Genomic DNA, 11,604 nt, shown 5'->3' on the forward strand with positions numbered 1-11,604 from the left:
TTCAACAGCTACCAAGGTCAACGAGGTCAAGAGAAGCCATAAATTGTTGACTTCGTTAAATCATATTGGGTAAACAGGCAACCCTCTTCCCCAACTGTTCCCCTTTCGACTAAGCCAATTGGGCGTAGTTGAAAAGAGAACATTTGCTACTCCTAAACCAAATTTGGATGACCTTAATGCAACCGTTGAGCAATTGTGGGTGGCCATATACAAGGCTTTTATCAAGAACTACTGCAGCGCCTTAAGGGTGAGATTAGAATCCATGGTAGCACCCAAAGGAAATCATTTTGAAAAATAGAAAGAGGTTAAGTAAAAAGTTCTCAGGGTTTTTCTGCATAATTTTGACACTAAAATTAACATAGTTAGGATTATTTTATTAAAATGGTTTGAAACAGTTTCCAACTAATCTTCAGTTCCTGGCCAATAGAATAAGTGATCACATGACGGTCCGACTCGACGATTTCCATTGTTTTACGGACATTTTCGGCGTCCATATTAACAGAACGGAATCGTTGGGCCCATCGCTTTGCTATTGCATTCCTTACTGTATTCTGTCCGTAAAAAGCACAGTTTGTTTTGGTCGCCTGATCTGCCTTTTCACCTTGGTCGTAGTGATACTGAAGAATGCATCGATTCTTCACTTTTTTCACTTTCATTTTGGAACGCTGTAACACACAACTGTCTTCCCCTAACACCCAAATTGTAAATGGCTATACAGCATAATTTAAGCTTCTTTTTTTTTTAAATGCAATTCAGCAATCGTGAGAAAAGGCATCTAACGGAAAACCTTCAGAACTTTTTAATCAATCTAATATCAGTAAAGAAGTATGTGTAAGGCCTTAATGTTGTACTCATAATCATTCTTGCAAAAGTTGTCCTATTTGTTAGTTATCAAAAAGCCCACGATGGTTACCTCACACACTCTATATATTTTTACTTAAATTGAGTTTAAGATGTACTTTGAATAGGAGTAACATTCTTGTTGAAACCAAGGTTATTCAAATTTGATTATTTATACATTATTCCATAGAGTTCCGCTCTATTTTGACAAGAATCATTTTTCGGTTGTATAGAAGGAGTCAATCCACAAGTAGTGAAGCTGCCCCACCTATCTACTCTCCCCTCCTCCCCTTTGCGTCTCAGATCATCATCTCCTTTATTCAATTTCACAACTGATGTGTACATAATCCGATTAACAATTGTCAACTCTCTACCTGATCGGTGGCGGCGGTGATGTCTTGTGTGGTGTTAGTCATGATGTATTTGAGTCTAGCTCCAAAGTGTCAATCAAAATATTTATGGTTATGAATAATGACAGTAAGGGGCTTTTGATATCAACTTCTGAAAAAGAAATGGAAAAGAGGAGACACCGATCCAATCCTCACCCGTTTGACAAATTCTTCATCATCAACACGTCGTTACCTTTATTCTATCTACCAAAAACCTTTCTTCCAAAAAGGGACAGGGGGAAAAGAGACCAAATCAGTTGATATATACATAGTTTGTAGTCTTAGGTTTCGGTCCGGATATCCTAGACCAATCTGAGAGCGTTGTGATTTCTGTTGGACCGTTTAAAATACTTGTGAATTTTCTTGCAATACCAACGCAGTGCATCTGCGTCTGGGTCGTGCTAGACACTCAACAGTCCCTTTTAATTAGATGTACAGGGTGAGGATTCAAAAATTAGAAAACTTTAAACGTCGTTTAGACTTTTATGGCATACTTTTTTGGCCAAAGTTGGAAATTCAACAGTTTACTACATTTTTTATTCAATCTGTCCCCCTCCATTATCAAATATGACCTCAATATGGGGAGGAAAAGAAGCACAGTTGGCCTTGAAGAAGTCCAAAAACAAGTTATTTAACTCCTCTGTCATCACGGCCTTCTTGGCATAGACATTCGCGTGAGAAGTCTTCTTCGTTTTGACCTCCAAGAGGCACCGAAGAGCAAAGTCCAGGGGTTCATGTCAGGTGAGGACAAAGTCAAGTAGTCTACCGGACAAACAGCAGCCATGTTGGAACAAATACGTCACCTTTTTTGGACGTGTGTGCCAGACCACCGTCTTGGATAAACACATAGTTGCCCCTGGAGAACGTGATCTTTAACCATTTCAAAACATGGTAACTGAGGACCTTGTAGTAGACGTCAGTGTTGTCTTTATAGTTGGCCTTCATGAAGTAGGGAGGCATCTTGAGGCTGTTGGACGCCACGATGCCGAGTACATGACTTGAGCTGGATATTTGTCCTGAAGGTTCCCTTTATCTGAACTCTTGATTCAGCCAAGAAGCTATCATTTCTCCTGTTCAGAACAAATCTTTAGGATCGACTTGGGCGCAGAGGAGATCGCACATCCTCAGCCATTTTGCTTGCTCCTCAAAATTTGATCGCACAAAAACAAAGAAACATCAAATTGTGCCTTTTTATCAGTGCTTTTTACATTGGTGCAAAGTCAACATTTGGCCTACTGTTAGAACTAAGGCTACACGGCCTCGAAGAGAATTCTAACTTGTGAGTCCTCATCCTTTAGTCATGGAGGTTGTGTAGTTATTCTATTTACATAGATCTTCAAACGAGAGTTGCTGATGGCGTATCCCACACTATGTAGTGTGTGTGTTCTTTAGCTATTTAGAACTACATCAAATGAGTTGGATCTTTATGACGTGATTACCTATATGACAACAACTTGTTGTTGTTGTTGTTGAATCTACCTATTAATACTCTTCAACAACATATAGTTAGCCTGATCCATCTCGTCCCTTTTTAAAAAAAAAAAAGCTTTACAACCCAAGTGATTTCAACAGTCGCTTTTTCAGATATGCTTGTTGTTTTTACAAGCTCACTTACATCGTCATAAATGTGAGGGCTTTGTTGTAATGATCAACTTGTCATAAAGATATCGTGTTGTATTTTTTGTTTTTTTTGGAAAAGACTAAAAATGAGTTGAAAAAATATAAGATTTCGGCGTGTTCCTTTAAGTCATTCAACAACATAAAACAATACCTTTACTACTAATAAGAATGAATGTATTATGTATTAAAATAATATTTTGCTTTCCTCTTAAAATGGTTTGAATATACTGGGTGCAAACTAGGAATTACTCACACGTACAATTAAAAGTTCTGAGGTTGTAAGTGACTGATTGATTTTTTTTTTTTTTTTTTTTTTGGTATTACAATGTAGTATCTATGATTTATTAGATGCCACACCCCTACTTTTAAAAACTATGGTGAAGATACTGATTTTCTTGATTATTCTTTCTAGTTGCATATTGAAATGAAGGCAAATACAAGAGTTGTTTTAAACGAGGTTATGTTTAGTTAGTAGCATCTCTTTCAGTCAGATAGGTATATTTATTTCCGTTCGGCATTGGCTTGAATCGATAAATCGGTGAGAGAGATTATGGCGACCGTCTTTTGGATTCGCAAGGAATAATCCGTACTGAATATCTGGAAAAGGCTACAGGCGCATATTATTTATCGTTATTGGACTGTTTGAAACCCGAACTGCAAGAAAAACGCACACAATTGGACCACAAACAAAGTCCTTCTCCATCACGCTCAGGTGTACCAGCTCACCACCAGCATAACAAGGATTGTATCAATGATTTCTGATGTAGTAACTTCAACAGAGCGTCCAGTTCGAATGCACTTGTGCCTATATAGCCACTCCGAAATTTTTTGAAACCACATATAAACTATTCTAATCGAAGGCACAGAGTCCCCATAATGTTTATCAAGCTTATTTTTTGTCTATTGAGGCGTTTTGTCTTTCATAAAGTAATATTTAATTAACACCCAAAATTATTTTTCGCCAATTTTTTGAAAATCACTCCACTTTCCAGATTCAAACGATTTCCAAGCAGAAAGAACTATACCAATCTTGCGGAAAGTTGATAATTGTCCTTCCAAGAATAATACAACACAAAAATATCAAAGGAATGGTTGAGCTACAACATTCTCATCCGGTTCAAATATATTTGGTCCCATACCTCTCTGATGACAACCCCTCCTTGACTACACCTTTTGGTACATGTTGAGGAGAATTCCTCAAGTGCTCGTCATCTAAACACCCAAAAACTCAAAGCCACTGTTAACCGGCACTTGGACACCACTACAGAGGACTACATTTGCAGTGGGTGCCAGACCTTCCACCGTCTCCTGGAAGCCATCATTGCCACTAAGACCGGCTTCATTAATGATTAAGGGTGCTTAAACACACATCTGTTTATGGTATTAATTTTGTTGAAATTATAATGTTATATTTAAAATTCAAAGTGTTCAGATTTCAATGGAACACTTGGTTTATGAAAGCACATCGAATTGGATGGTTCTTTCTTTCTTTTTTCCTTTTAACTACGAGTTTCAACAATCATATAATTTACAAGAATAAGAAATGTATATATATTTTTTGTTTAAAATACACCTTACTCATTAGGAAATTAAATTTCTTTGTATCTTACATAGACGGTGGTCGGCAACTGTTAAATAGTTGTAAAACTAATGACCAAAACACAAGATACGAATTAGATAAGGATCACATTTACAATTCAAAACGCTCATAATCCTTCTTAAACACTTAACGATAAACATTGACACTGAATGCAAATATGACCACGACTAGGGGTGCAGGAGAAGCGGAGATTTTCCCCTCCAGGTTGTATGAAATCACAATATATCCACCCTCCCACAAAAAAATATGTCTAGGTGGAAGGATCAGGAAGCTTGGGCCTCTTTTAAGTCCAGATTTAACTTTTCAAATAAGTAATATAAGTAATATTTAACTTTTCAAGGCCAGAGAATAGAGATGATGTTTTCAAGATATTTGTAACATTTTTAGTAGATATTAAAGTTTGAAATGGAGTACCAATACAAATCAAAGTCAAGTCATCTGAATAACATAAGGATTTTAAACAAGAAGTTGAAGAATTAAAACCAATATTTGTTTTATTTTGGTGGAAATCTTGTATTAAAAGGTTGATGCATAAAATTAAAAGTATTGCAGAAGCAGGGTCTCCTTGGTGCACGCCTCTTTTGTTGTGAAAGATGTGTTTTTTTGTTCCATATAGGATAATGCCAACCAATCGAATAGTATAGTCTCCAAAAAACCCTTCCTGTAAAGGCTCTGGGTTATATATTTGTGAGATAGATTATCAAAAGCTTTAGCGAAATAAATCATATTCTAATAGAGTTGGTATGGTAGAAGGCACATTGTCCATTATTTTGCCTTTAACGAATCCAAACTGGGAGGTAAGCACTATTTTTATTTAAATTATACAAAACCTATTAGCAAAAACTTAGGAGAAGATTTTAAATATTGCATTTTGCATAGCTAAAGGACGCAGATTGTCTAAATATCAAGATTTTTTCTAGGGCTTTGGAGTTAGAAAAATATATCCGTCAGATGCAAAACTTGGAAAATATCCAGTTGACATAACCTTTTCATAAAAAGAAAAAGAAAAATTGGAGACAATTGGTTTGAATATTTTGTATAGAATACAAAAGTAAATTCAGAGTGGTCATGTGCTTTATTTAACTTGGCGTTATTGGCAATACCTGTTTTTATTTCTTCAACACACATATGACGTTCAATGACATTGTTGTCCTTTTCAAACACATTGAGTGAGCTAATCATTTCACTAATATGGCCATAGCAAAAGTCTGCATATTTAACTTCACATTTAGAACATTTACCCATTTTTCCACATTCAAACCAACCATATAGTATCATGGGATATAATTTTCGGATTATCAGAAGTTTCACAATCCATTTTGAATATCGATATTTTTTTAGGAGTTTTTTTATTTTGTTGTTGAACAACTTGGTATTTTGAGTGTGACAAGTCCTCAATGCTCTTCAGTTTTAGCCTTACTATGTATAATAAATCCAAAATAATTTGGGCTGATACTCTAGGGGCGTTCACAGGTTTATATTAAAGGGTAGGGATTTTTCTAAAAAAAATCCAAAAATTAAAATTGGAAAAAATTTGAAAAAAGAAATTTTTGAAAAACATTTCAAAAACGAAACTTCAACACATAAAATTTTTGAATTTTTTTGAAAAATCCACAGTTGTTGACAAAAAAAATTTAAAAGTTGATTTTTTTGGAAAAAAAATTCGAATACTAAATTTTTCGATAAAATTTTCAAAAATCTATAGCTATTCACAGAAAATTTCATTTGTCGGAAAAAAATTTGAAAAATTAAATTTTTTGGGAAAAAATTTTGAAAATTAAAATTTTTAGGAAAAAATTTGAAAATTAAATTTTTAGGAAAAAATTTGAAAAATTAAATTTTTTGGAAAAAATTTGAAAAATTAAAATTTTATTTCAAGAAATAAAATTTCCCAGTAATAAGAAAAAAATCCTTAACATGGAGAGGGACTATAGTCAATCCAGCTCACCCCCTGCGGACGTCCCTGGACCACCAGGTTTGGAACCAATGCTCCAAAGATTACCAAGTACCGCTATATAGAAATGAGCAAAGAAGGAAACTCCCATTAAAAACACAACATACTTTTAAGAACTCCTCCTCCCGTCAACCCCATCACACAAATCTAGGTTACTCAAATCCTCATAATATTGACAAGTTGTCTATTCAAAAATAATAACAATTTAAATAATAGGTATTCATCATAAATTCGGCTCCTACTGAAATCCGAGGATAAAAAGTTGAATTTATTTATTTATAATAAGACAAATGATATAAGGAGCGTTCCGCCCTTTTTCTTCAAAAATCCTCACCTCTCTTTTTTGTAAGAAATGAGGACTCTTGTTGTGACATACGTCACGAGATTTGTCACAAAAATAAATATACGTTTTATAATTCTTATTATTTACCAGAACTAATATCTTTTCTCCCCATCTTCCTCTTATGTTGAGAAGGCAGAAGAGACTCCAGTCAATGGGATTATCCATCCACTTTGACTCGTAAAAATAACCATAATTACACATCTTATATTCATACAAAAGTAATAACCAAAAAAAAGTTTTGAGTTGTTTTGCCAAGTAAAATACAACTTTTTACAATGGAAGGTTAAATGAATGAAGAAGGAAAAGTAAAAAGACACGCATTCGGGGGAGATTAAAAGTTAAGAGAGAGGAAAAGCAAGAAATTAGTGTGTGAGTTGTGGTAGGGAGGACTGGGAACATTTGTAAGAATCTTGAAGGGGCGTTCACAGTATTATATTTTGAAAAGGGGCTTGGTTTTTCAAATTGCTTTTATTTTTATTTTAAAAAGCCAGTGCTATTCTCAAAAAATGTAATTTTTTGGAAAAAGTAAGTCAAATTTCAAAAAAGAACAACCGTTAAGTAACAATGAAATTTCTTTTTCCAACTTCAATAAATGTATTTTTCTCTACACAAATCCCTCTAGAGACAAAAGACGACCAATATGTTATGAGAAAAACGATAGCTGACAAAAATACAGGATAGTAGTTGTTGATGATTTGTGGGATATCATTTGTGTTTTTGTCATATTATATTTTAATTTATAGAGAATCTTTCCGGTAAATAATCCGTACCACATTTAACTGAATCCTGATCATCAATAAGGGAAGCAAACTCAGAGGTTTGAAGTTTTATTTACAAGTTCTAATGATACAAAAGGAAAAAGTCATTCAATGTGTCCGCCATCTTCGCCAATCATTCGCTCCATACGAGGGCTGAAGGATTTTCTAACCTCGATCATATCCTCGGGGGAGACTTTATTCCAATACTTGATGAGGGAGGCCTTCAAGAAGTCGATGTTGTGCTGTGAATTACCAGAGATTTTCCTTTCAAACTCCCCCTGAAAGGAGTAATCCAATGGACTCATATCGGAGGAGTTAGAGGGGGGGTCTGGGGGTCTCAAAATGGCACTTTTTCTTCTTCCAACTAGTTTTGTGTCTTGTGGACCTTTTGAGAGGGGCCCGAGTCTTGTTGACACAAGAGCTCGACTTTATTGGCCTCAGCTTTCATCGAAGATATCACTTAGTTAGACAGGAGTTCACAGTACCTCTCCGCAAACACCCTCTCTTTTGGCTAAATATATGCCATCAAAACAGAAGCTAGAAAGATTTATTTATCACAATTGAATGTGGATTACTTTTGTATTCTTGTACAACGAATTATCGTTCATCATATCTGCCGAGAATTTATTCTTATTAAGCCTTTGAATGTGCTTCAAATTGCACTTGGAGTTACCAAAATTGTTTGTTAAAATAAAAGAATGAGAAATTGATAGATTGTACCAGATAGGGGCCTTATCGAGACCAATATAAGACTTAAATCAAATTTAGATTATATACAATAGCTAAAACTCTTTGATATCTCTACTCTTCCCTGAAAATTCCGAATACAGAGCCTAGAATTCACTCAAATATGGCTATGCAATATTGGCCAGTATATTTATATGGTACATATATGAAGTAAAACAGCGGTACTAGCATATTGGTCTCGTAACATCACTATATAGATTGGTTTTAAGACAATTTGCCGTATTACCAGTTTGCGAAAGGACCACTTTGCAGGGAAAAATAAAAAATATATGTTGGAATATACTGCTATACTATGTTGAATAGACGATGAAGAGTGTCGATTACCACCAGCTACTGCTCCCTCATTCAATCCATATTAATTATCTTCTAGACTATTCCAATGACAAACACCATTTTTAATCATTAATTGGGCTTTTGTCAGGATTTTTGTGTCAACTGTTTTAGATAGAAAACCTCATTATAATGGAATACTTCTCCCCAAAAAGTACTAGAATGCTCCCTAAAACACAATTTTCGCATTCATCCATTAAAATTTATTTGATCATTGTAATCTCCATTGTGCCTCTATCCAACGTGATTTTTCTAGACTGACAATTAATTTTTTTTTTGAAATTTTTGGCTCCTTCCCTTGTGTAATTTAATCATTAATTGGGCTTTTGTTGTAGAGCTAAATTTTTGTGATCATGGTATTTATTACTGTTTTATTGCCAACTGTTAAAACCTCATTATAATGGAATACATTCTGTCAAAAATGACGTAATCTAGTTTCGAATTGTAAAATAAAACACCATTTTCGCATTAATCCTTAAAACTTTATTTGATCAAAAGGGATTCAAAAAAGTAATCTCCATTGGAATGCAATACAACATATGGCAAAGGGATTTTGTTCATTGTAAAAATGGTGGAGCACTAGTGAGGTAAACTGACTTATCCAGCTGTTGCAAGCAAACTGGTCTATAGATACAGCTCAAACATGGCATTGTAATAAAAGATAGTGCTTCCAAACTTTATAAAAAAATGTTTTTAAATCCCTTCAGTGCTAGCAATTTAAATTAATAATTCCTGATACTTTTTTGACAAAGTGTAAATCAATTATTAATGTACCAACACTTAATCGTTGGTTGCAATTTGTGGACAATAACCAAGCATTTTGTCATTTAAAAAATGGAGTGACATGTATGGCAATCATAACAACATAGTGGCTTTGGGTTACTAAGGTTTTCTGCAAAGTGTTTGCGCATAATATACGTTACATAATGGATTAGTAATATTAATGTAGTTTTTTTATGCTCAAGAACAATGGGCCATTTCCACATTCTGTATCAAGATTGTACTTAGTCTTCCCTACTAGAGATATAAGAAGGTACATACATGGATTGAAATGAGGTAGGTAGGTTTTAAATGGGTATAGAAAGATTTAGTTCTTTTTTTCCCTCCTAAAAAAGGTAATTACTTTGTTTGAATAAAACTTGACTTTTAAATACATAGATTAATCCATATTTAGTGGCTTCACAGATTATATTACGTTTTAAATATACAATATTATACATACATGGATTGCGTGGATTGACTATAAATTAAGGAAATGGAAATTGCAGTCCATCTAAAACAGACTTGATGTACATATTTAAATATATTATAGTGCTGAACGAACAGCGCCACCTTATGCGTTTACCTTCTCTCATAACAGTGAGAAGAACACAATAATGGCGTTTTAATGTAACACTACATCCCATTTAAGATATGATAATCTCATAATGGAAAGTATATAAAGGAATATCTAATTACACCTTTTTTCCCCCCCCATTAGTCTTGTCACGCATGTATTGTCCTCAATATAAGGGCTTAAAAATGATACCTTCCTTGTTAACAGTCTTGGAAAATGAACCAAATTTAAAGGAGTACTCAATAGCGTAGTCCAATGCCAAAATTGTTATTAGTATTTCAATATTTTTTCTTACTTTTTCTACTTATAATATTTCTAAAAAGAATGTCCTGTAGGTAAATTTCATATTAATCTTCATAGGATATTTTTAATATATATTTGATCACTTTAAAAAAAACACAATATATTTGTAGGGTGTTATGTTATCGATGGTCCAACATTTTAATGATAAAATACCACCAAAAGTACTGGATCCAATACTAATTTAGTATACTGTAGCGATTTAAATGGTTAGTACAAGAGCTGTGAAATTTCAGGACTCAGAATCCCTGAAATTTCCATAAGCTTGTTCCGATTGAAAAAATTTGTCCAACCTATTATCTATTAAAACTAAACTTTTTTGGAAAAAAAATTGCTTACGAGTAATAAAAATTTACAAATACTATATAAGGGAAAACAATATATCTGAGTTTACTCTCACTGGATTTTATGGAGTATGATTTCAAAGTCTTGAAAAAATTCAAAGAAACCACAAATGATATCATTGGGAAGGGTTTCATTCTTCAAAACTAAACATTTTTACTTCGCCCTTACAAATACTGAAAAACAATCAGTTTACTTAAAATGAACATTTTCATTCAGCAAAAAATGAACATCAAACATCACAATCTTTTGATACTCATTTGTGACAATAGCATTGACATGAATGTGTACACAAGGGCACGAACGTGCTTTGTCATAGGTTTTTTTTTTCGAAGTCGAGGTGGTCAATTCTCGTAAGGTTAAGAATCACTGTTTTAGAATAAAGTTCTTTGTAAATATTGTACATACAAAGTACAATATGATAACTTTGTTTTTCTTAAAGTTGTATTTTGGTATAAAGACGACAGTTCACATTAAAAGTTTTGGTTTACGCAGTTTTATAGATCATATCAGATAGTCCATTTTCTAATCACTGAATAAACCGAAATTCGGTATTTTAATACTCGATTATTTTTTCACTTCTCATTAAATAACTTTTCATTAAGATATTTTAGAGGTATTCTTATTTTATTCTAAAAAAAAAATGCAAAATGTGTTATTTTATAGTTGTGGATGACTAATTGATAATGTGCAACTTTTAGCTCTTTTATCTGTGAAGTTACCTACGTTCAAAGAATTTTGCAAATTTCAAACTACGAAAATGAATTGAAAAAATAGTTTTTTGTATTATCAAAATTGAAAGAATGAACTAATACTACCCTTAATAAAAAAATTAAAAGCGAAATTGCAATTAGTTTAATTTTACCAAACATTCTATCAAACCATTTTTTTGCCAATATTTCTTTTGGACTACAAATCACCGTTCCTCAGTACTCCCAGTAGTGCACCGCGGTCCTGCATAGTCAATTCCCATAAAGTCCGGTCCAGTCACACTGGCTCTAGGTCCTTAAATAATGTAAAATCGATCCCAAGTGACGTCATTGGG

Source organism: Lepeophtheirus salmonis, chromosome Z, assembly GCF_016086655.4.
Source record: "Lepeophtheirus salmonis chromosome Z, UVic_Lsal_1.4, whole genome shotgun sequence".
NCBI lineage: Eukaryota > Metazoa > Arthropoda > Copepoda > Siphonostomatoida > Caligidae > Lepeophtheirus > Lepeophtheirus salmonis.